Genomic DNA, 23,511 nt, shown 5'->3' with positions numbered 1-23,511 from the left:
CAGTTAAATTAAATTACCCTACCAATGTTAAAGACGTAGTTCCCTTGTGAAATATGAATGCCCTGTTATGACCTCCTACAGGGAGTGGCCTTGAACAAAAGTTAACATATTTACATAGATTTTAATAATAATAGCTAACTTATATTTGTGCCTTAGTTACTTTTCTATTGTTGTGAAGAGGCATCATGACCAAGGCAATTTATAAAAGGAAGCATTTAATTGGAGGTTTACTTACAGTTTCAGAGGATGAGTCCATGATTATTATGGCAAGGAACATGGCAGCAGACAGGCAGGCATGGCGCTGGAGGAGTAACTGAGAGCTTATATCCTGATCTTTAAGTTGGAGGCAGAAAGTGTGTAGGCAGACATTTCTCTCCCACTCGCCAGTTCCCAAATAACTGACTCAGAGGCTGAATGTGAACATAAATGCTTGGTTAATAGCTCAGGCTTGTACTAGCTAACTCCTACACTTAAATTAACCCATATTTCTATTTATACTTTGCCACATGGATCATGGCTTGTTACCCTATTTTCTACACATCCTGCTTGCTTGGTAGCTAGCTGGTGGATCCTGACTCTGCCCTTCTCCTTCCCATTATCCTTAGGTTGGTCACCTTGGCTACATTTCCTGCCTGGCTACTGGCCAATCAGCATTTTATTAAACCAATTTGAGTGACAAAGCTTTACAGTATACAAAAAAGTGGGACTGGGCCTGGCATGTGCTTTTAAAACCACAAAGACCATCCCTAGTGACACACCTCCTCCAACAAGGCCACACTTCCTAATCCTTACCCAATAGTTTTACCAGTTAGAGACCAAGCATTCAAATATATGAGCCTATGGGGGCCATTCTCATTCAAGCTACCACAATGTGTTTTCCACCATAGGTTAAGCGCAGCTGGATAAACTCCATGAACTTGATTCCCAGGCAATCCCATAAAGAGGACACTTGGTCATCCTCACTGTACAATAAAGACACTGAGGTTTTAAGGCTTCGGTAACTCTCTACAACCAGCAACTCCCTGAGCCAAGTATAAACTTAGGCCTTAATACTTAGGGAGGCTTAATCTCACTATATTATTAATCTTGCTATTAATCTCAGCACTTAATATCCAGACTGTGTAGCTGAGTATTGTATAACTACTATGTAACTGAATAATCAAATACACATATCATGTTTATAAATATGATGGGCTTAATCTTTCCACAAAGTCACGATGATGGCTGGATATCAATGCCTTCTGGATACCAATATTTTTATTAGGCTCATCTCTGCCTCCCGTTTGGAAGGGTCTCATTATTGTTCCTCTGTTAGGAATTCCTGTACATATCCAAAGCTCTGTTCTCACAGACTCAAAAGAACCCTGCATATCTTCCACAGTGGGGTTTTGTGCTGACTCGGAGAAGCCCAGTTAGCAAATAATAAAAGGGTTTTTAAAAAACAAAACAAAGCAAGTTGTCTTCATTCAAAGGGATGCTGTCTCCCTGGAGAGGAAGAACAATATTTAAGTATACTTGTTTATCTTGGTATCCATGGAGGACAGTTCTGAGGCCACTCCATGGGCATCACAATGACAGGTACTAAAGCTTCATCGATTATTGTCAGAGTCCAGCTCCAACCTGTCGAAGGGTTCTTGGAGGAAGGAGAGAGGAATGAAGAAGTATTAGACAGAAATATAGATGGAGATGACGAGAAAGACAGAGATAGCTTCTGGAGAGCCCTGGGTCAATAGCCAGTTGCCACCCCCTCTGTTTATTCAAGATGGGCCTTTTATATATCCTCCCCCTTTCAAGGTCAAGGTATAAATGTAGACCCTTCAAAATACCTGGTAACTATGCCTTTGGCCAAATCATCCCTTTATGCAATCCTGCTGGGTAAAGCAAGCTCAGACTTTCTGACCTTGAGTAAGGTCTTACTAGGGAGCCTCTGTGGGCTCCCACGATCTATAAAATGGCACAGAATTTTCACACAACCAACATACATCCTCCTGTATATTTTGAGCCATCTCTAGACTACTTAAAATGCTAATTCAATGTGATTCCTATGTAAATAGTTGCCTTACTGTGTAATTTAGGAATGATAAGGGGAAAGTCTATACGCGTTCAGTACAGCAGCTTCTGTTTTTCTGAGTGCTTTTTGGACCATGATTGGTGAATGTAGGGGTGGAAAACCCAGACATGGTGATATTAGTCACTTTCCTTATTACTGTGACCAAAGAGCTAACAAAGGCCCCTTCAGAGAGGAGGGGCTTCTTTCCTCTCACAGTTTCAGAGGGGCCAGCCCATCACACCAGGGAAGGAAGTTCACCTGTGCAAGTGAATACCTTTCCCTAGTTGCCACCTCAGATCATTTAGTTAACTTGTTGTTTGTGAGGTATGGGTAAAGGTTAGGGGTTATCTGACTTTTACACGATAGAAAGGATGTAAGGTGCCCCCAGAGCACCTGTCACCTACTGCATACTTCCGCCTGTCACCTATGGAAGTGCTTAAGGAAGAACAGTGGTTATGTTGAGGGGGAGATGGTGTGTTTGTTTGGTTGGTTGTTGTTGTTTCAGGTTATTCTTTTGATGCATGCCAAAGAGCTCTGACCATGCCTAACATTCTATTTCTTTATCCTGGTGCTAGACCGTGTGGTTCTTTCTCAAAAAAAAAAAAAAAGAATCCATCTTCAATACAGATTGCATATTTGTATATTTGGTATATTTGCAGTATGTAGTCTCTAGAAAAATCTGCAAATAAATAAACACTTTAAACGTTCTTTTGGCAGCCAGTTATTGTGGTGCATCCCGTACTCGGGAAACTGAGGCAGGAAGAATCACAAGTTTGGGGCCAGCCTGGACTACAAAGTAAATTCTAGGGTAGCCTAAACTACACAAGATCTTGACATCAAATAAAAGAATGGAGTAAAACGTGGCTACAGGGCTGGAAAAAAGGGTCAGGCAAGCACACATTGCCGTCTGTTTTCACAAGCTGGTTCCATGTCAATCCCAGTGTCCCTGAGCAGATGCATTTCCCTGCATTTTGCCTCTTTTACTCAAGCAAAATAAAATTAACCAAGTCAGCAGCCACAGCAGACGAGCTGCCCTGAGTCCTGGCGGTATCTTCTCAGCATTTTCCCCCTGTAAAGTAGAGTTCTCAGTGCAGCCTACCTCAGGGAGGCTGGGAGACCACCCCCTTCACATTGTCAAAGACAGGCTTCTACAAGAGCTTCCTGTTCAATGCCCTGTACTTTGTGTCCATGGAGGTAAAACATGAGAGGGAGACCTACTAGGCGGCCACAGAGGGAAGGACTGAGGCTTATTAATGTGAGCTGGAGGGTACAGCGTGATGTGGCATTTACAGCCTAATGCTTGCTATGTGAATTATTAGTGACCCCTCTCTATGATCTTGAAGCAGGTCTAGTCAATGAGGTAGACAACAAGAATGCAGATAAAGGAAGCCCAGGCTATGCCGGCCAGCTAAGGTCAGCAAAGGGGCATCCAGCTAAGGTCAGCGCAGCGGGGGAGGAGAAGATGTGTCTGTGGACTCCATGTTTCCTGCTCAGAATGTCTCAAGGTCCATAGACAGACAGAGAAATCTGTCTGTTTCAGGCTTCTTCAGTCTACCAAGGACTGTCAAAGTCTCTTCATTTTCAGCCTTGGGCTTTCCAGTTGTAATTATTCACTGGTACTCAGGGAGCAAATGTGAAGTGCGGACCAGTACTAGACCTCAAAGGCCAAGGTGAACAATTGCTGTTCTGCCCTTTAGAAGCAGTGTTTCAACACTGCCCCAGTCCGGCTACATGACTAGGGAAAGTGGTAAGGCTTGAGATCATGAAAATAGAGCACCGTCAGCATTTCTGTCCTGCCCTGTCCCTAGAACAGGTGTCCTGTCCATGTTGCAAATGATAACAACAAATATTTGGGTCTTGGAGCGTCTGACGTGGGTCGTACTTTTGTGAGCAAAATCTACAGGGCCCCATTGACTTCTGTCTGTGGGATTGCTTTTCCCCATGTATCCAGCAGAAATGGAGAGTCCCTAGCCAGCAGCTCTGCAGACTGAGCCCTCACTGTGTATACTACACTAGTTCCAAGGATGACGACCCATCAGTGTTTATCCACAGCGACCCCTGAGCATCTCACATCAGGAAGTGTGCAGGTTGGGGGCCTGAATAGAAGTGGCCCAAGGTCCTAAGGAGAACTTGCAGCTGATGAAGGGAGACTGTGAGCAATCAAAGAGTCCCCAAATGCACAAGTGCGACAGTGGCCTTAGAAAAGCAGACGGACTGGCCCTCCATGAGGAGGTGTGACCTTCACGACCTTGAAAAAGTGGGATGGATAGGTGGTTCTGCTGACTGGGGTGAAGGAAAAAAGCACTCAGTAGTGGAGGATGTTTGTCCTTGCCCTAAGGAGGATGGATGTGAAGGCCGGAGGCCTGGGTAAGGGCATCACCTTTGTAAGCAGAGAACTCACTCATGTGAGGGGAAGCTGCATTGGAGACTAGCAGGCACAGCAGTGTGGGTTAGGGGTTAGGCCAGGGTATGGACAGACCCAGAGTATTCTGGGTAAAGTATGAAGGACTTGGTACTGTATATGCTAAGAGGGGTGAGGAGAATAAACTCATAGGAAGACACTTGTCTTAGTTGGGGTTACTGTTGCTCTGTGATAAAACACCATGATCAAGTTCAACTTGAGGAGGAAAAGGTTTGTTTCATCTTGTAATCCCAGGTAACAGTCCATCACTGAAAACCGTCAGGGTGAGAAATCAAGCAGGGCAGGCACCTGGAGGCAGGAGCTGATGCCGAGGCCATGGAGGGGTGCTGCTCACTGGCTTGCTCCCCATGTTTTGCTCAACCTGCTGCTGTCTTATAGAACCCAGGACCACCAGCCCAGAAGTGGCTCCACCCACCATGGGCTGGGTAATCTCACATCAATCACTAATTTTTTAAAAATGCCTGATAGGCTTGCCTACAGCCGGATCTTATGGAGGCATTTTCTCAGCTGAGAGTTCTTCTTTCCACATGACTCGAGTATGTGTCAAGGCGACAAGCTAGCCAGCACAACACTGAGTTTCAATCTTGCAGGACCCCAGGGTCAGTGACTTTACCTGGTAGCTCTCACCCTTTCAAGCACCCAGCCTGAGGACTGTCTCTTTCGTCATCAAGGTACTATGCTCATTATACTAGAAAACACTAGTATGAGCAAGCCCTCACAGAGCTTGTCGTCTGTCGGTGGGGAGTAAGGCGTTAAAATGTATGATGCCAAGCTGCCGTCTTCCACTGTGTTTGAAGGATGGTGGCTGTAAATAGTAGGAAGTCACTGCACATGTGTGCTCCCCTAGAAGGCGATGAGATGGTGAGAAGGCCTAAAACTTGAGTGTCCTTTTAGAAGAAAAGACCCCATGGGGATCAGGACATGAATGCAGGAATGGCCTGGCGGTGTTTGGAAGAACTCTCAGAATCACGTGGAAAGAGAGCACAGCCTTTAAGCCTGACATGACAGGATCTACCATGGATCTTTTGTGGGCATGCCCAGAACAATGAAAGGAAGTGAGCTGTTTTATGGGAGCCCATGGGATGGGTGATCTGTGAGGACAAAGGGTGGGTAGCAATTTATTTTACTTTAGCAGCCTCTTTTAAAAGTGTGAGCTGCTCGATCATTGCTAAATCTTTATAGGTATCACCATGGCAACCATTGATATGAAAACTAATATTAGCCTGGACACTTCTGCCTCAGATGATCTGTTATTTTTCCACTGCTCTGGTCATTGCCATGGTTTGTGCACATGAGCAAGAAGGGTCCTCTCAGATCCTGTCATACTGTCTTTCATCCTGAGGAGATAAGTGCTTGTCAAATGCCCCTGGGGTTACAGAATGGCTCAGTGGCATATGCTCAGGGTGGCTATACATTCATTACATCAGATCTGCTCATCTCTGGGTGCACAATGAAAGGATCACCTGAGTTGGCTTTGGAATAGAGATGGGGTGCTTCTCGGGATGATTGGATGGAAGCAGTGTATAGTAGTCCCCCTTTATCCTCAGCTTCACTTGTAAGGTTTGGGTTACCCCTAGTTAATATATAAAGGATGAGTGGAGCACACAGTAAGTTATCTTGAGAAAGAGAGAGAGAGAGAGAGAGAGAGAGAGAGAGAGAGAGAGAGAGGTGAACAGACCACATTTTCACACTTTTACTACAGTATATTCTTATGCTTTAATTTTATTATTATTGATCTCATACTATGTCTAATGTGGAAATTAAATTTTACCATAGTTATATCGACAGGGAAAAAATAGCATATATTGGGTTCAGTATGAGCTCTGGTTCCAATGTGTATCTTATGTATCTTTCACAGCTAAATAGATGCTATATGTCCCATATAGCTCTGTACACATTCGAATCATATATCAACTATTACCATTGTATTTAATTTCTTCCTTTCAAATCTTGTGTCTCATCTCGATCTTGGGCATCACACCTCCTCAATTATGTATTTTCCATTCCTATCATCACTTCCCTCAAAGAGTCCCATAGTTTATAATCCTGTGTACTATTCATTCATTCATTCATTCATTCATTCATTCATTCATTTATCCATCCATCCATCCATCCATCCACCCATCTATCCATCCATCCATCCATCCATCCATCCATCCATCCATCCATCCATCCAGTCAACAAATGCATGTCTCTAATGACCGACCTTCTCTCCACCAGGCCCACATCAAAGCTTCCACCACTTCCAAGCTAGTGACGAAGAAGCTTTTAACACATGAGCCTTTGGGGACACAAATCAAACTATAGACATTCTCTCATTCTTTAGGTGTCAGGGCCACCTGGAAATAAGAGGCCTTCACCTTTGTGAGACTTAAACCTGCACCTGGGATGGAGAGAGAGAGAGAGAGTAAACATGACAAATGAGAAATCTTAGGTGACTGAAGAAAGAGATGATAAATGGAGTAGGGAATTAGGAGCAGTATGGAAGCCTGTTCTGTCACTACAGCTGAGGTAATAAGGTATAAAGTGACTCATAGTTACTCTGTAGCTCTTATACCTACGGTAAAGCAAGGCATCATGGAAGGAGCCTGTAGCAAATCCAGCATGAAAAGAAGAGAAATACTTAACATCCCTTTGAAGACAATACCCCAGTGAACTGAAGATAGCCTTACTTCTTAAAGTCTCTACCAAGCTGAAGACGTTATCTTTGCCACATGGACCTTTGTGACTCTTATGATGCAAACTTAGTGTCTTGTTGCATGTTTTTTGTTGAAAGACTGGAAGTAGGTGAGGCACTGGACTATCAGAGAGAACAGTTGATATATAAATCATAGGCCTGGCTTCTCAGGAACTGAAAGGAAGCAGAAGTTGCTAAGGTGAGACGGGAGTGCGGTTGATGGATTTGGTCCAGAGTAGCACTGGATGTGTTCAAGACACATAATGCATGTTCTGGATGTTTTGAAGGACTTGGAACAAATGAATGACATGGTCTGGATTTTGTTTTATGTTTTATAAGGTTCACAATACCTTGCACTTGGAGTCCCAGGACAGCAGCAGAGATGAACAAGCTGAATACCATTATGTAGTATTGCCTGAATGCCAATGGGGAAACTCTAAAGCTGGTTCGTAAGAATTGGGGAGATTTATCCATGTCCTACTAACTCCCAGCTTCAAATATTTTTATCTGTTTTGACACAATGTCCATGCTCCAACTTTTTAGCACTCGCCACCTTAGATCATCTGAGGTCCTCCTGAACGTCTTCTGCCATCCCACAGGAACTTGGAGTAAAACCATAAACGTTATAGTTTCCTTTGGGGTGTTTGAAGTGTTGTGAAATGCTAGTCATGGTATTTCATGCGTTCTGGGTTCTTTATGCCTGTGATAAAATAGGACAGCATTTTATGGACACATTATTATGAAATGGGCAACCAGCAACAGTATAGGTTTTCCCATGTGTGAATACCAACAAATTAGAAAGAAAGCACCACCAAGAGACCTCAGTGTATTAAAAACTGACTTGTTTCATAGAGGAGAAAGGCCACCTGTGTGTTTAATCCAGCAGCTTCTTTCAAGTACTCAGAAAATCTCTTAAGCATATAAATTAACATTTCCTATTATTATTGACTTTTACAAAAGTTCATCAACATTTGTGGCTGGCATAGATGATCTGTTCACATTCATAAGGCAGAGCTCAATAACATCATTAGTTAGCATCTGCCTCTCTTCAGCCCTGTGTCATCTCTGCATTGGCAATTTTAGATTCTTCTAGTCATTTGGAAACAACAAATAACTATAGACCAGTCACCTTACTGTACTATATATAGAAAAACAGAGTCAGTTCCCACCTGACTGTATTTTGATCTCTCTTAGCTAATCTTTCCCTCCCCTACCTTTGAGCTTCCAGTTATGAGCTTCCCTCATTCTATGCTTTTCTTCTGTAAGCTAAACGTTGTTATCTATAGCAGGTGGTACTTGCTTGTCTGTGTCTGGCTTACATAATCTCTTCCAGTTTAACCATTTTGTTGTAACCGGATCTCATTCTTTTTTTTATGACTGCATAGGATTCCATAGTGTATGCGTGTGCATGTGTGTGTGTGGTGTATACACACATATATATTCACACACACATGCACTCATGTGTGTGCAAGCATGCACACGTACACACACACACACACACACACACACACACACACACACACACACACTCACACACACTTTATCTGCTCATGACATTCAGTCTTGATTGGGTCTATATCTCAGCTCCTGGGAAGGGTACATGCACCTATTTGATATAATGATATTTTAGGATTCTTAACATTGTGTTTTAGTATTCTTTTTCTCTTGCTTCTTAACTCTGTCTACACATACAAATTAGTTATAAAATACTACATGCGGCACTGAGGAATGAGTAATGCCTGGGCACCTTTGCTTGGAGGCTTTCACCCAGTATAGTTGGCATGCATCAAGTTTCCTATGTCAGTCAGGCATGGTGCACAGGCCTTTAATCCCAGAACTTGGGAGGAAGAGCAAGATGGATCTCTGTGAGTTCAAGGCCAGCCTGGTCTACACAGTGAGTGTCAGGACAGCCTGAGCTACATAGTAAGACACTGTCAAAAAAGTCTCCCCTCAGCTCCCTTTATCATTTGGGAGACAAAATATCTAACATGAGCAACTCAAGGGAGGAAGGACCCACTTGGGGTCATCTTGGCAGGGAAGGTGTGGCATGGGGACAGGAGCATGACACAGCTGGATGCCCCACATCTGCAGTTATGAAACAGAGAGATGAATGCCCTGTTAAGCTCTGTCCTTTCTCTGGAGTCTGGGAGCCCACCTCATTGGATGGTGGCACCCACATTCAGCGGGGTCATCTCTTTTCAGTTAAGCCTTTTTTGGGAACAGTCTCAGAGTCATAGACAGAGGCGTATGTGCGCTTCCATGGTCAGTCTAAATGATGCTTAAGATTGGTCATCACAATTCCATATTGTATTAAGTTTCTCCTAATTGAAACTTTTGTGAAATACTTCAAGTGTGTACCACATAGGGAGAATGTTTCCATAAACCACACACACTCATCCTCTAGCCACAATAACCAACTTGGGCTGCTGTGGGAGACTCCTCACATGACTCTACTGTGGAGTCACAGTTAAGAAGCACACTCCGTTCTAATTAAACAGAAAGAGTAAGGAATGGGTCAAGGGACAACAATATCAAGGAAGGTCGAAATCTGAAGCCCACAGATCCTAAACATGATCTAGTATTCTAACCATCAGCCATAATGGCGCTCATGAGAATGTAATATGGCATATGTGTATGCTTGTTGGATTTTTGACAATTATACAATTTAGGGACGAACATTGTGATGATTTAGAAGAATTCAGTAAAAAAAAAAAAAAAACCTTCCCGGTTTTCCATTCTGAGTATGGATGACTTGACTTCAAAAGCAGTATCTTAAGCCACCTAAGTTAACTTGGTAAATCCTGGCTTAGAGATAAACAGGTCTTCTGAGGGACAGTAGGGTGAGTAGATTAGAGCAGATTGGTTGGAGGAACTGAGAGGTCCTTTTCAGGGAAGAGGAGGTGGGAGCTATCATTAGCCTCATAGAGGAAAGTACAGCCGTAGTGGTGAATGGATCACAATCTAGACTAGACAGTTTACAGAGTTTTCACCAAAACAATGTGTGAACTCAGAATCCAAGTTATTACCACAAATGGTGTATGAATATCGGCAAACCCCCGTTCCTGGGTGACAGACTGGAAGAGCAATTTCCTCTCTGAATTGGATAGCACTGTATGCATGATCTTGCCCAAATACCCTGTAGACAGAGTCCCTTGGAGCATTAACAGGTATTGTCTGGTTTCCTTTTGAATGGTATAACCACAGGATGCAGGGCTCTCAAGACAGCCTGGTTACATCACAATAGTGGTCTTCATTTACTGAGCTAAATCCTAATTCTTGATACTACCTGAACGAGGAAAACCTTACTGATACCAGATGTCTGTCATGTTGTCTTAATAAACTTAGACCTCAATTCCTAATGTTCATAGGTCCTTTCATAAAACCAAAATAGTGCTCTAAACTGATGTACAAATACAAGATTCATACAGAAAAATTAACAGCATGTTGATGTAAAAGCATTAGTAATGTTTTGTGAAAATTCTGTGTGCTACGCTTTCGTAGAGAGAAAGCTGTAACGTCTGGTAAGCTTATTTAATTTGGTCACTGGTCAGTGTGAGAAGTGCCTCTTTGGGTATATTAACCCAAAATGTATTAATTTGGGTAAACCTATCTTTTGAGTTTAAATTGGTCAAATGTCAGACTTCACCCAAACTGCCAGAAATTAGTCCTCTATTTCCCATCTCAATGTGACACCCCTTGGCAATTTTGTAAAGATGTTTTGTATGCTTGGAAATTAAGGTCAGGGATGTACCATTATTGCAATCTTCAATAAATGGCCTTCTAAGGCAATCATTGCTGGAGCTGGGAACAGAGTAATCTTTCACTGTTATTTATTGCTGTACTTACTGCTAATGAACTGCTGTTGCAGGCTGATGCATCCAAGGACAAGATCCGAGCAATAGCTCTTCGGCAAAATGTGAACTGACTGGTGTGGTGTGTGCTGTGGGACTCTGGGTCTTAATGAGGCTGCTCCAGTCTAGCCTGTGTGTGTGTGTGTGTGTGTGTGTGTGTGTGTGTGTGTGTGTGTGTGTGTGTGTGTGTGTCTGGCACGCATGTGCATGCACAAAGCTCTTCTTACACTTTGTGCTCTTTTATGTTTCTGTGAAACATGTTACCCATGGGCCATGGACATCAACTGGTCAACTAGATCAATGGCTGTCAAGATTAAGTGAGTTATAATCAACTGGGAAATTGTCACCTCAATTGTTACTTCTGAAATTCTTAGTCTGGGCTTCCACCTAGAGAAAATTCATTATTAATGAGCACTTGAGGTGATTTTGACATAAATGATGTAAATATGTTTGTTTTGGAGACAGAAACAGCTTAGGAAGCTGTTTGTACACAATCTAGTTTGGGAAACTTCAATACTCTTTCCAGTCTTTACCATGTGCAAATGAGTCAGCCCTGACTATTCAAGCACATCCCTAGTACACGTCTTGACCAGGGCAGAGGCAATGGCTATGACTGTTTTCAAATGCCTTCGGCCCATTATATGGATTGATTTCAAGTGACACAGGCATTCTGCACAACATTTTCATTTCTTCTTGGAGGGCTCTCGCAGCTGTGGACTATGATGAAATCACATTTTCAGGGTGGGCCCACGCTAGACTAGAACAGGTCAGTGAGAAGGGGCAAGAGAAAAAAGTACTGGACTCCAGGAATCAATTAAAAATCAAAGCCGACCCTCGTCTTCTTTGAACCACCATCTCAGGCTTGCCTAAAGAGGGCAATATAAACCTGGAGATGGCAAGTTAGCAAGCCAGCTTCGGAATGCCTCTCACTCCTCACTCCTCGGTGTATTCTTGAAAGGCACTGGAAGGAAATATATTTGGTAATTAGGATCATTGACAACCTCATGAGAGATGGAGAGGCTTGCTGATATTTATTGCGTGTCTTTGGAGGGAGGGTAGAAAATGATAAAAACGTTAAGCATCTCAGAACAGCTTAATGGAGAAATCTGTTCAGGAGTTGAATTTAGTAATATTACGTATTAGCGACTTCCAGTCTTAATATTTCTACCTTGAGTAGAGAATTCCTAAGAATAAAACAATTTTGTGTACATTTATTTTATTTGGAAATTGAATGAAATTTCACACTTCCAACTCCCATTATTTGTATTTTACAATTCCATTTTTTATATTATATACAAAACTCCCAAATAGAAAACAGTTCACAATGGATTCCTATTTTTATTGACAAGAAGAATAAAATTATTGAGTGTTTCAACTCTACAAAGAACTGAGTGTTAGAATAACTCTTACAATTGTATTGTTAGAAATTATTTTATTTAGAAGCACTGAAACCTGCTTCCAAAATTTAGTAGAAATAAAGTTTTGAAATGGTATGTTTCCATAAAGTGAAACATAATGCATACTTGGCCTGATTTTTGGCTTTTGTAAGAGTGTGGAAGGAAAAGGAGACAAATAAGGAATTCTACTGAACAGGAATGATCGCCCTTAATGATGTGTTAATATGTCAAAACTCATTCCTTTGCAAATGCTCACATTTCTTGTACACTTTGTTTTGCGTTTGCAGTTACTGGTGGTTTTTAAACCGTTTCTTACATCTGTGCCATGCATCTATTCAGCCCCTAAAATGATGAATACACACCCAGGATGGGCACAGCAGCTGGAAGCCTTAATGAACTATAAGTTTAATGCTATTCTGAGAACCTAGAAACTCCGAAATGAATTCTTATTTCAGAAGGAGACGCTTGTTGCTTTTGAATTATGCATTCATCCTCGTATTTCTTATTTACGGTCTTCAGTAATGCTGCGGCTAAAGACGTGTCCTGATTTCAAGGATCTGATATGCAATTCAGGTGCCTGGCATGCCTCTGAGCATAAAACAGGCCTCAACTGGTTACTGGGAAGGCTGTTAACATGTTACTAAACCTGCAGCTTAGGTTGAACAAATGAGGTGTCTGCCTAATAGAATAGGTTTGGTCCAAATTCAGTATTCCTTTAATCTGCATGCTTGAAATATTTTCAGATAGGGCCACTGCTCAGATTCCCATCATTCTTTCTGGTATCTTGTTCATGCAGCTAACACACATTGCTGCCAAGGCAACCTGAGAACTCTATTTGCCCTGCCTTGGTTCTCAGGCCGGAGCAATCACTTGTTCAGGTGGCGGAGGGCTGTGAGTGCCAAGGAATGGGCCTTATGCTGCTGCTTGTATGTGGAGGAGCTTCATGGGGATTCCTGCCTCTTCATATTGGATCTGAGATAAGCTGCATTCCTAATGGCATACCCTCAGGATAGAATTCTGCGTGGTTGCTGGCCATCAGTGATACATATTATGTGCAGTGAAGCAATTATCGGAAGCATAGAAATAACATTAGCGCTGTAGGGTAATCTTGAGTGTGTAGGAGGAGAGCAGAGTGGGTATCCTAAGACCTAAGCTAGAAAGTTGGAATGTTTCCCCACATTTTGTAGGGTTTTGCATTTGCATAATGTTCCATGTAATGATGCCATCTATACAAACCTGAATTCTCGAATAAACTGGCCACTCCCTTAGGGACAGTATGAAGGGCTTTTATCTGGTTAGGCATCTCAGAAACGGACCACAAAACTACTTTTCTGTAACTTGTTGGAAAAGCATCACGAGTTTTGCCTTAGCAAAGTTAAGGACTTCTCTGAGGGCTAAGTCGCTTTGTCATAGTGAAAGGGATGCGTGAAGAGGCTGAACTTAAGCAAGCAAGCAAATCCAGTTGTGATTGTTATCATCACTTTACTTAAACTTTATTTTGTACTAGTTCACCCCTCTCCTTTCTATATGAAAGAGTTTGGTATTTTATTTCCCGGTGAGAGTTAGATGGGCTTTTATAAATTACTTTTACTCAGTAGGCATTGAGATATGCTGTGTGTGTGTGTGTGTGTGTGTGTGTGTGTGTGTGTGTGTGTGTGTACATGGCCTTGTATATATTTGTATGTCTTGTGGAGACCACGGAGGTCAACTTTGGGGGACTAGGTGCTGCCATCTATCTTGATTTTTGAGATAAGGTCTTTCATAGTCCAGGGACTCACCATGATTCTAGACTGTCTGTCTAGCAATCCCACGGGATCCACCTGTCTCCACCTTCAAAGTGCTGATATTACAAGCATGGGGTGCCACAGCTGGCTCTTGTGCGGGGTTTTGAGTGACCAAACTCAGTCCTCATGCTTACAAGGCAAAAATTGAGCCACCTCCTCCAAAATCTGTGATGTCTTTTGCATTCTATAGAACCCTAGAATTATGGAAGCCTAAGGAATTTTGAAAATAGCCTGTTGTTTTCTACATAAAAAGACAGAATCCTCGATGTAAAGAGGCAGCATAGTCCATTACTCAACATCTATCTATTCATTCATTTAGCAAAAACTAAGTTCTGACTTGCAATGTCCCCTGTGAGGCACTGTGGGGAGACAGAGATGACTACCGGGGCCCCTGAGAGTCAGTAACAAAGCAGGATGAACAGTGTTCAGCTAAGCGCATGTAAGGAAATTACTGAGGGAGCAATGCCCTGCTTGTGAGTTGTCTGTTTGGCATTTCTTTTCTTCCTGTGTCTGTGTTAGATAAGCAAAAGAAATAGCTGATAGTCTTGGTTGTGCCCAAAGGGAATTAGAACAATTGCTTCCCAGATCCACTACTATTCACCTAGGCAAGGATTCAGCTTTGTGTGTGTGTGTGTGGGGGGGGGGGGGGTTGGGAGGGACTGGGATGGTGTCTCATGTAGGCCAAACTAACCTAAAATTTGCTGTGTAGCAGAGGAAGAAGCTGAGCTTCTGAGCTTCCTGTTCTGACCCCAGCTGGAGTGCTGATTACCAGGATGCACTGCCATGCTGCCCAGTCTATGAGGTGCTGGGGGTCAATCCTGGGGCTTCCTCGGCCATAGACAGTACTCTACCAACTGAGCTACCTCCCTGGCTCTTAATCCAGCCCTTGAATCTATGGATTATTAGGATCATTAGCTAGCTATTTCTAATTTTTCAAGTAGAATACTTAGTATGCTACCATTTTTCTGCTAGAAAGTAGTCATTCACACGCCGCCATGGATTTCATCTGTAAGGATTCAGACTCATGAGTCATGGAGAGAACAGTTTACATTCACTTTTTTTTTTTTTAATCACAAAAATGCTGCAACAAAATGAATGAAAGCAGGAAGCCATCTGTGTCTCAAATGATAATGCTAAGTTTGTGTTTGTTGCAAACAATATGATTTGTTCCTGTCCACTTTCAAAGAAGGAGCCTTCACTGTGCACGTGCATACACAGACAATCCCTGCTTCCATGCATGGATCTATGCAACCTAGCCACAGATGTGCACAGCTGACATGGATGTATGCCTCAAAACTAATATAGGTGGCCTCCAAACATAGTCACTATTTGAACCTTTCCATGTTATTTGTAAGGGGCTCTGAGTCCTTATTACCTCTGGCTCTTGGGTCGGGGCCATCGGCTCCTCCTCTCGGCAGCCTGGAATCCACCATCTACTCCATGGTGTATGCAGTGCCACTAGGATTTTTTTCTTCCCAAGCATGACTTAAGTCAGACTGTCCCACTCAAAATTTTAATTCCCAGAGCTGCACATCTCCTACCAACACACAGTCCCCTAAACTCCACAGCAGACCAGCAGCATAGTTTCTAACCTTCTCTCCCCAAAGAGGTAACAAAGTCCCCTCCTCTCCAGCCAAGACAATCCATGTCACCTCCCTTTCCTCTTACAGTTGCCCCTATTCTAGATACCCAGGCCAAATCTCCCCACCTCCTCAGGCCTGGGGACAGAGCCAGTTACCCATCTGTGGCAGAGACAGGTATTTTGCATGGTATCTCTCCCATCCATGAGTAAATTCAATAGTTTGTGAATCTCTTTTCCTCCCTTAATGAGTTTTAGCTTCAGGCCAGTGACTAGGTGATTTGAGAGAGGCCTTAAAAGCCCTAAAGAAATATGCCAGTTTGGTTTGAGCCCAGAGAGCATGAGATGACCAGCAAGCGGAGTGATTTCTTTCACCTACAAGTCAGGATGTGCGTCTGCCTCTCTCCATTTCAGCTTCAGCTCTTATAGATGCCAGGAAGGAGGGAGCTGAGGGCAGACGCAAAACCTAGTTATCATTCTAATTAACTTAGGTCTTCTCTATAAACTTAAATTTCTGGAGTACGGAACCTGTGTAAGACACTTCCAATTTCAAACGGAGGAAAAAAAAATACTGCAATCCCTAAGCCAATAGCGAACTCACCGGAAGGTCAAAAAGAAAAAAAAAAAAAAAAAAAAACCAAACCCTCCCTCCACTCTCGCCACGGGTGCCTGTGAAGGGAGAGGAGGGGACCCAGAGGCCCAGCAATAATCCAAGTGTAAATCCAAAGGGCTAGGGCGATTGGCAGCTGTCTCGGTCGCGGTTCCCAGAGCCAGCATCTAGAGGGCTGCTCAACCTAGGTGTCCTAAAGAACTGCGGCGCCCCCCTCCCCCGCGCGCGCGGCGAGGGAAGTCGGGACGAGGTTGGCCCTCGTCGCTCGGTGTCTGGGCGTGGGCCCCGCCGCAGCTCCGCGGAGCCTCCGTGTCTCCTGCAAAGGGGGGCGGGGGAGCCCAGAGCTGCGGCTTCCTCCCGCGCGGAGTCTCCTGCGCACCGCCGAGCAGGACGCCAGTGCCAGCCGGGTCCCCACGCCGCTGCGCTCCCGGCCTCCCCGCCGCCCACAGGTAACTTTTCTGCCCTTAGTGGCCGAGGGGCTCCGAGGGGGGCTCATTTCCGAGACGCGCGGGGCTCGGGGTCCCGGTGCGCTGCACCCACGGCGCTCGGCCTCCGGCCTGGGGGCCTCCCTCCGAGCCCTGGCCCCTAGGGGCGACCGGGCCCCGCTCCCCTCTCCGGCCATCAGCGCCGATTTCAGGGTCGGGGCGCCATGTTCTGAGCGTGCAGGGCTCGGGGCGACACTGCGGCGCCAGGCCGGGGGCTGTGCGCGGGAGGGGCCGTGCGCCCCGAGGCTGCGGCTTGTCGTTGCGTTCGTGCGGGGTGCGGGCGCGGCGGGGCTCGGAGCATCCCGGGCTCTGCAGCTGGGGCCGGCCGCTTTTACGTAACTTGCCTCCTTTCCCCGGAGTGGGCAGCGTCCCCAGGCCGGCAGCGGGCCAGCCAGGTTGCTCCTCCGGGCCTGGGCACCTGCGGGCCGCGCGCCCCTCCTGGGACGGTTCCCTGCGCCCGGCGGCAACGCGCCCCGGCCTGCAAGACCGCTGCACCCGGGCGGGCGCGGCTCACCTGGTGCCCTCGGGGCTGCGTGCCCGAGGAGAGGAGGGGGGGCAGGGAGGCTGGGGGCCGCTAGAGTGGGGTCCTTGCTAGGCTGGTGCGCCTTGGCTCCTGCACCAGAGGGGCTTGCTTTCTCGGGTTCCCCTCTAATCGCACCCTACTTCTGCCCCTCCTCCCCCCCCTCTTCCCCCTGCACCCGGCGCCAAGTTCACAGCTTCTGCAATGCGGTGGGTGTGGTTACCTCGCAGATTGTAAGTGTGGTCCTTGCGGTGGGAGCATTCTTGCCCTTTCTCTTTTTAGATTTACTGAAGTTTTCTGGGTGGGGTGTGTAGGGGGATTTACCCTTTCATCTTTGCAGACCAGGGTTCAAGTTGAGAAGAGTCCTGCAGAACAAATCGAATGATAAAGGGAACATGTGGTATTAATTAAGCATGGAGGAGGCTGGGCTGTCCTGAGAGGGCCAGGCAGTCCTGCTAATAACGCAACGCTTCCATTACGCGTTTAAGTTGGTGTTTCAGCTTTTTTACATTACTTTTTGTGGTATTGCTTTTGCAGACGTCCTTGGCTGTGGTTTTCGGGGGGCCCATTTTGGGGGCGGGTCTGTGGGGCGGTCGGATGTTCTGGGGTTACTCTTGGTAGCATAACTACCCAAGTAAAGGAGTCATCGTATCCAGTGCTAAAAGGAAATTTCTTTTTACATCTTACACTGCATTTTAAAGCCTCCATGAAGAAGTGATGAAACTCCACCTCTATCTGGAAGCCATGAATGCAGCACCCGTACAGGAAAGTGGGGCATCAAACTTGAGAGAGCCCCGGGGAAGAAGTGATTTGATGATCTGCGTCTTGACTCAGCAACGCTGGCTTACTGTTGTCTTTTAATGGCATGCGTATGGAGGCATCAACTTCTCAAAACTTTAATTGCAGTAACAAAGTTATTGTGAGAGGAAATAAATTCTGCATTGAGGAGGCATGCCTTTCATTTGTTAATCTCCGAAAGCACTGGCGAAATAAGCTGAATGCTGAAGTACTGAATTATTTACATTATGATTTTTCCGATGGTTTAGAAAAGCTTAGGTAATTAGAAGAAGCACAAGCCACTGCATGAACGGGGCTCGCACACAGCAAGTTCTTGCAAAACAGAGCATGTGTTCTAAGGGGTTTATCAGAAACCAGAAGAGTAGCCACTGTCATTTGTAAACCCCTTTAGGCCAGGGATTGTGGAGCTGAAGGTCAAAGGTCAGTGTCCCAATGACATTTACATTTAATTTTTAAAGAGTTTTTTTTTTTTTTTTAATGTGTGAGCATGGTTTGGTTAGAAGGTACATTTGCCAGTTCTTGTTGGGTGTTTGGACCAAGGCCAACTTTGATTTGTGCAGAAATACACGATGAGGGTTTTGGGGTTTTTTGTTTGTTTGTTTTTTATTTTTTTTCTGGATCAGGTGTGATTTTATATATGTACATATTGCTGTTTAAAAAATATCCAATGGCAGAGCACAGCAGGGATGCCCTGAAGTAGAAGAGAGGTGGCCACCTGTGTCCTGGGAGAGACATAGCTGCTATCGTTTTCTGTGTTGATGTGAGCATGGAGGGATTAACGTAGCGGTGTTTTCTTGTAGGATATGCATTCATCTTTCTAAGTTAGTGCTCTAAAAGTTCTACAGTTGATACTTGAGAATCTATGCCTTACCTGCCAGTGAAAATGGACTCCAAGAGTAGCCTGGGAGATGTTTTCTTTGGGCGAGAATTCAACTATAAAGAAGAGAAGTTTCTTAAGTAGAATACCCCCTGGTCCTCTTCAATTCTATTTTCATTTTCCTCTTTGAATGTCAGCTTTATTATGGAAGGTGGATGCCCCACTGAAACCCAGGAAGCAAGTTTGTCTCCAGGTCCTCAACAGTGCAATCGCTTTCAGAAGGCTTGCTGGTTGCTAATCTGTTGGAAATCCAGCAGACACTCAGGGCCCTGGGAGGGCTCGGCTGGCTGCATCTCATTTGTCCTGGCTCTAAAGGATCATGTCCTCAGAAGCAGGGACTGGGGCAGTGAAGTCATTGCTCTGGCAGGGGCTGTGACATCACTATAGCTCAGAGGAAGGAAGGGTGGGGCAGGCAGAACCATCTTGCTGCCTTTTACTTTGCCTGGTGAATGAATGAGACTCTCACATTGAACCACACGACAAGGTACTGTGTGGATGTAGGAAGACGTGTGTCTCGAGGAGCAGAGATTTTGGGTGAAGTAGTTAAAGCCATTGAATATTCCTGTTCCATAAGAAAATGCTGTGATTTTTTTAAAGGGTCATTTAACAATTAAAGAACCAGCGAATCAGTATTTTAATTTATTAAGTCAATAGTTCATCCTATTTATATTAATAACGTTCTACTTAAATTTTTGGGTAAGATTATTAGGGGTTGTCTTTAAAAGTATATAGTGTCTCTTACTCTCTCTGTAGAGAATGTTGTTATGTATTTTTACATGATGCACTTGCTGTTGGCAGCTGGGGAAAAAATAGAAAAGCTAGATATTTCACAGTCATAGGAGATATTTGTCATGATTTGGGGGTAATTAGTTTCCATGATAACTTTGCTTTATCTGCTAATATTATTTCATAATTTGACATTTTAATCCTTGTAGCATTCTAGTGTGGAGACACGTTTCATCCAAATTAGTATCTGATAAGCGGTAAGAGGACACACAGGTTCGGCGCCTCTAAGTACATTTGTTATTATTTGATTATGAATTTAATGTGATCTCAGCAGGAAGAGGGAAGCGCCTCTTCACATGAGCCGCAGATGTCTTTTGTATAGGTCTTTGCAAAGATGACTGCCATGTTTTCACCTTGATGTGTTCAGGCTGTAGGAAGTCGGGGTGGTTCTTACGAGGTGGTAAAGCTATTCCAGGACACGCTTCTGAAGCGAAGGAGAAGACAAGACAGGAGAGCAGTGGAGGTAGAGGGGTCTAAATTAGGTGTTGGGACTGCAGATCGCTGGTGAAATGTCTTTGGTGCTGTGGTTTTAGACCTTGCAATGATTGGTTAAATTGCACACTGTAGGACTGGAAGCTTCTATTAGCTCCAAACCCCTAATTCTTTTGTAATTTGCAGTACGGAAGAAAGGCTGACAACTTAATTTTTAGATTGCTGACATTTTGATACATTGTTCTTACAGACTTTCTTACAAACCACACATGTGCATTCACATAAACATGCTCACACACACACACACACACACACACACACACACACACACACACACACACACACACACGGAGGTAGCCTTGTGTTAGGCCTAGAAAACAAATGCATTGTTAACGTTTTGCCTGTGTTTTTTGCTTTCTCTCCAATCATCCTGGGTTGAGCGCATGGTATAGCTAATGACTTATACTCTTTCTTCTTTATCCCTGAACCTAACAGTTGTCACCCCTAAAACCTTTAGTAAGTATTCATGGAACTGGGTAAGAAATAAGGCCGTTTTGACATATTACATTAAAAAGAGATGCTCGAGAAGCACCACCACTGTATGCAGAACTCTGAAGCACCAGGTCTTTTGTACAGCTGTTCTTTTTAATAGAAAGATCCTCTTCGCATCCACCTTGCCCGCCATCTGTAGCTCCAACTGTGGAGGTTCCCACAGGTTTGCTGCATCGGAGAAGAGCATGCTGCAAGGTACTGAGGGAAGAGGAGAATGGTGTCTTTGTGGGGAGGACTGCGGGCATTCTGCTTCCTCTTCCACCAACTCTAATTGGTGCCCGGGAGAACCGCTGTAGGGGGATGCTCACTCAGAAGAGAGGAAACAGTTGGGAGAGGGGCAAGGCTGAAGTGGGTCACTGCTGGGAGATGGTGTTGCTCCTGCTGGTGACACAAAAAGGGAAAACCTCTTTATATATACATATATGTATATATATATGTATATATATATATAAAACTAATGTGTACATGCAAAACACACATACACATTGGTGTATATGTACCATGTGTGTATATATTATGTATATGTATATATACACACAAGATATACAGATATATTATTTGTATACATATATGCATGGTTTATATTCTCAAGTAGGGCGGTTCTCTAATTCAAGCCCCAAATTTCATCATTTTTCAAGCCAGTTTCCCCACATTTAAAGTGTCAAACGTTGGGTTATGTTTTACAATGTCAGTTGTATGGCAGAGATCTTGCTAACACTCTCATTCATAGATTAGGACTGCCTATTAAAAATTGGCAATTGGGTACCAGCTGCTTTATGAAAATTCTGGAGAATGCATCCCGTGCTCCTGGTGACATACGGGAGGTATATACCATGTTGGAAAAGCATAAGCCGTGATGACTGAGTGGACATGAGATGTAGAATCTGTGTGTGTATGTGTGTGGTGATTTTATAAACAGTTAGATGATTCTGTTTTGCTTATATTTTCTTTATGCATTCAATACAAAGCCCCAAAGATCTTTAAACCAGTGGGAAATTAAAAATCCTGGCTTTAAAAAATGTGTGAGTCATGGCTTCCTTGACTGAGTGCTATGCAACTTAATGGTATCTCAGGATGGATGAGGGCATGACTTACATAAATATGTTTTGCTACTTTTGTGAACTGTGAGAGTGTCCTCTCATGGTAACCCATACCTGAGACAATTGGCTTAAAAAGAGGAAAATATTTATTTTGAGCCCCGGTTTTAGAGGATGCAATTCCTGGCTTTGGGCCGTTGGACCTGTGGTGAGGCAGCAGCACATCATAGCAGGAAGACTGATGGAGTAAACTGCTCACCTTACGGCCATAGGAAGTGATCCTAATATCACCTTCAAAAGGACCCTCCCCTCAGCCTAACTCCCTCAAGTTAGGCTCTAGTTCTTCGAGGTTCCAATTATGTCACAGGCTAGGGACCAGTGCTGCAACCAAGGGCCTTTGGGGAACGTTCCAGATCTGAACCATAGCCCACTTATAAAAATTTTCTTTATTTTTATGTGTATGGGTGTTTTGCTTGCATATGTGTCTATGTAGCCCATGTATGCCTGATGCCCAAGGAGGCCAGCAGTGGGTGTTGGATCCTCTGGAAATGGAGTCATGGACCATGTGTGTGCTGGGAATCCAACTCTGGTTCTCTGGAAGAGCGGCCAGGGCTTTAAATGCAGAACCATCTTTCCAACCCCAGCCGGTGTATTTTTAATATCATATAGTATTGAGTGCTTAACATTTGTGGCTTTGTGCGTGTGGGCCAGGTGACTGAGCTTCTTGGATGCACCATCTTGCGGGGAAAATGTGCTGAGTGTGCCCTTCATTCCCTGTTTTTGACTTTTGCATTTGGACCTGGTAGACAGTTTGATTTTGACTAAGATTGGGCATTGCAAAGACATTCCAGAGGTCAGGAGCCTGAGATTAGTAACATTTACCCTTCGTACCAGGAAGTAGTAGTGAGAGATGACACTAAGGGTGGAGAGTTTGGCCTGATTGGGAAGGTTCTGGATTTGCTACGTGGTGAGGAGCCATTGAAAGTGACTGAGTAGGGAAGAAGACGTCATCGGGTGATACATGTAGGATGAATTGGGAAACTTGGGAGCTGGAAACAGATGGTTTTTCTTACTGATCTAATTAATCCATTTTTTTTTTCAGAAATTGAGAGTAACAATTTTTCTTCTCAGTGATTGACATTTTGGCAATTAACTCCATAGATAGAGTGGGCATATGTAGTTGGAGATTAAATATTACTTCTGTATCATTAGAGATGGAAATGAGAGAGACAGAGGATGAGAAAATTCCCCCTTTTGTTTATCCTTCCGATTGAAACATCGTCATTTCATGTATTAAAAATAATGAACACTGACTTTGAAATGTGCTCTGACAGTACTGAAAACAGAGATCTTGTCCTCTGGAGAGATGTCCTGAACAAGCATCTCCCCAAATCGACGCATCTTCCTGAATCCATTATAGCATGTCTAGAAACCAAGACATGCCTGATGTTAGCTCCCCATCATTCTGTTTTATAACTACACAATATTGGCCACTTCCCTTCCCGTCCTCATCTCTTTACTCATTTATAGAATGTCCATGGTGCTTACCATCCAAGATGTGAGGGCTAAATATCACAACACATGCAGACGCTGCACATGATGCATGGTGTGTCACAAGTGCTTGAAAAATAACCGTAATATTATTTTTCATACA

The 23,511-nt window shown here is 44.1% G+C and overlaps 1 protein-coding gene across 25 annotated transcripts in view; it reads left to right on the top strand.

Moving 5' to 3' along the window:
- The window catches only part of Epb41l3 (erythrocyte membrane protein band 4.1 like 3), a 233,093-nt gene that overhangs the window by 71,599 nt on the left and 137,983 nt on the right, over positions 1-23,511 (top strand). The window contains exon 1 of one of the 25 annotated variants that reach the window (XM_052750144.1): positions 16,441-16,819. The exons of the other annotated variants lie outside the window; for them this stretch is intronic. The gene's annotated coding sequence lies outside the window, so the exon portion shown is untranslated. Of the gene's footprint in view, positions 1-16,440; positions 16,820-23,511 lie in introns of those variants that run through there. 25 annotated transcript variants of the gene reach the window in all.

This window comes from Peromyscus californicus, unplaced genomic scaffold, assembly GCF_007827085.1.
Source record: "Peromyscus californicus insignis strain IS unplaced genomic scaffold, ASM782708v3 Scaffold_21__1_contigs__length_65335640, whole genome shotgun sequence".
NCBI lineage: Eukaryota > Metazoa > Chordata > Mammalia > Rodentia > Cricetidae > Peromyscus > Peromyscus californicus.
The sequence above is the reverse complement of the archived record's forward strand: the minus strand, read 5'-3'. Positions and strand labels throughout refer to the sequence as shown.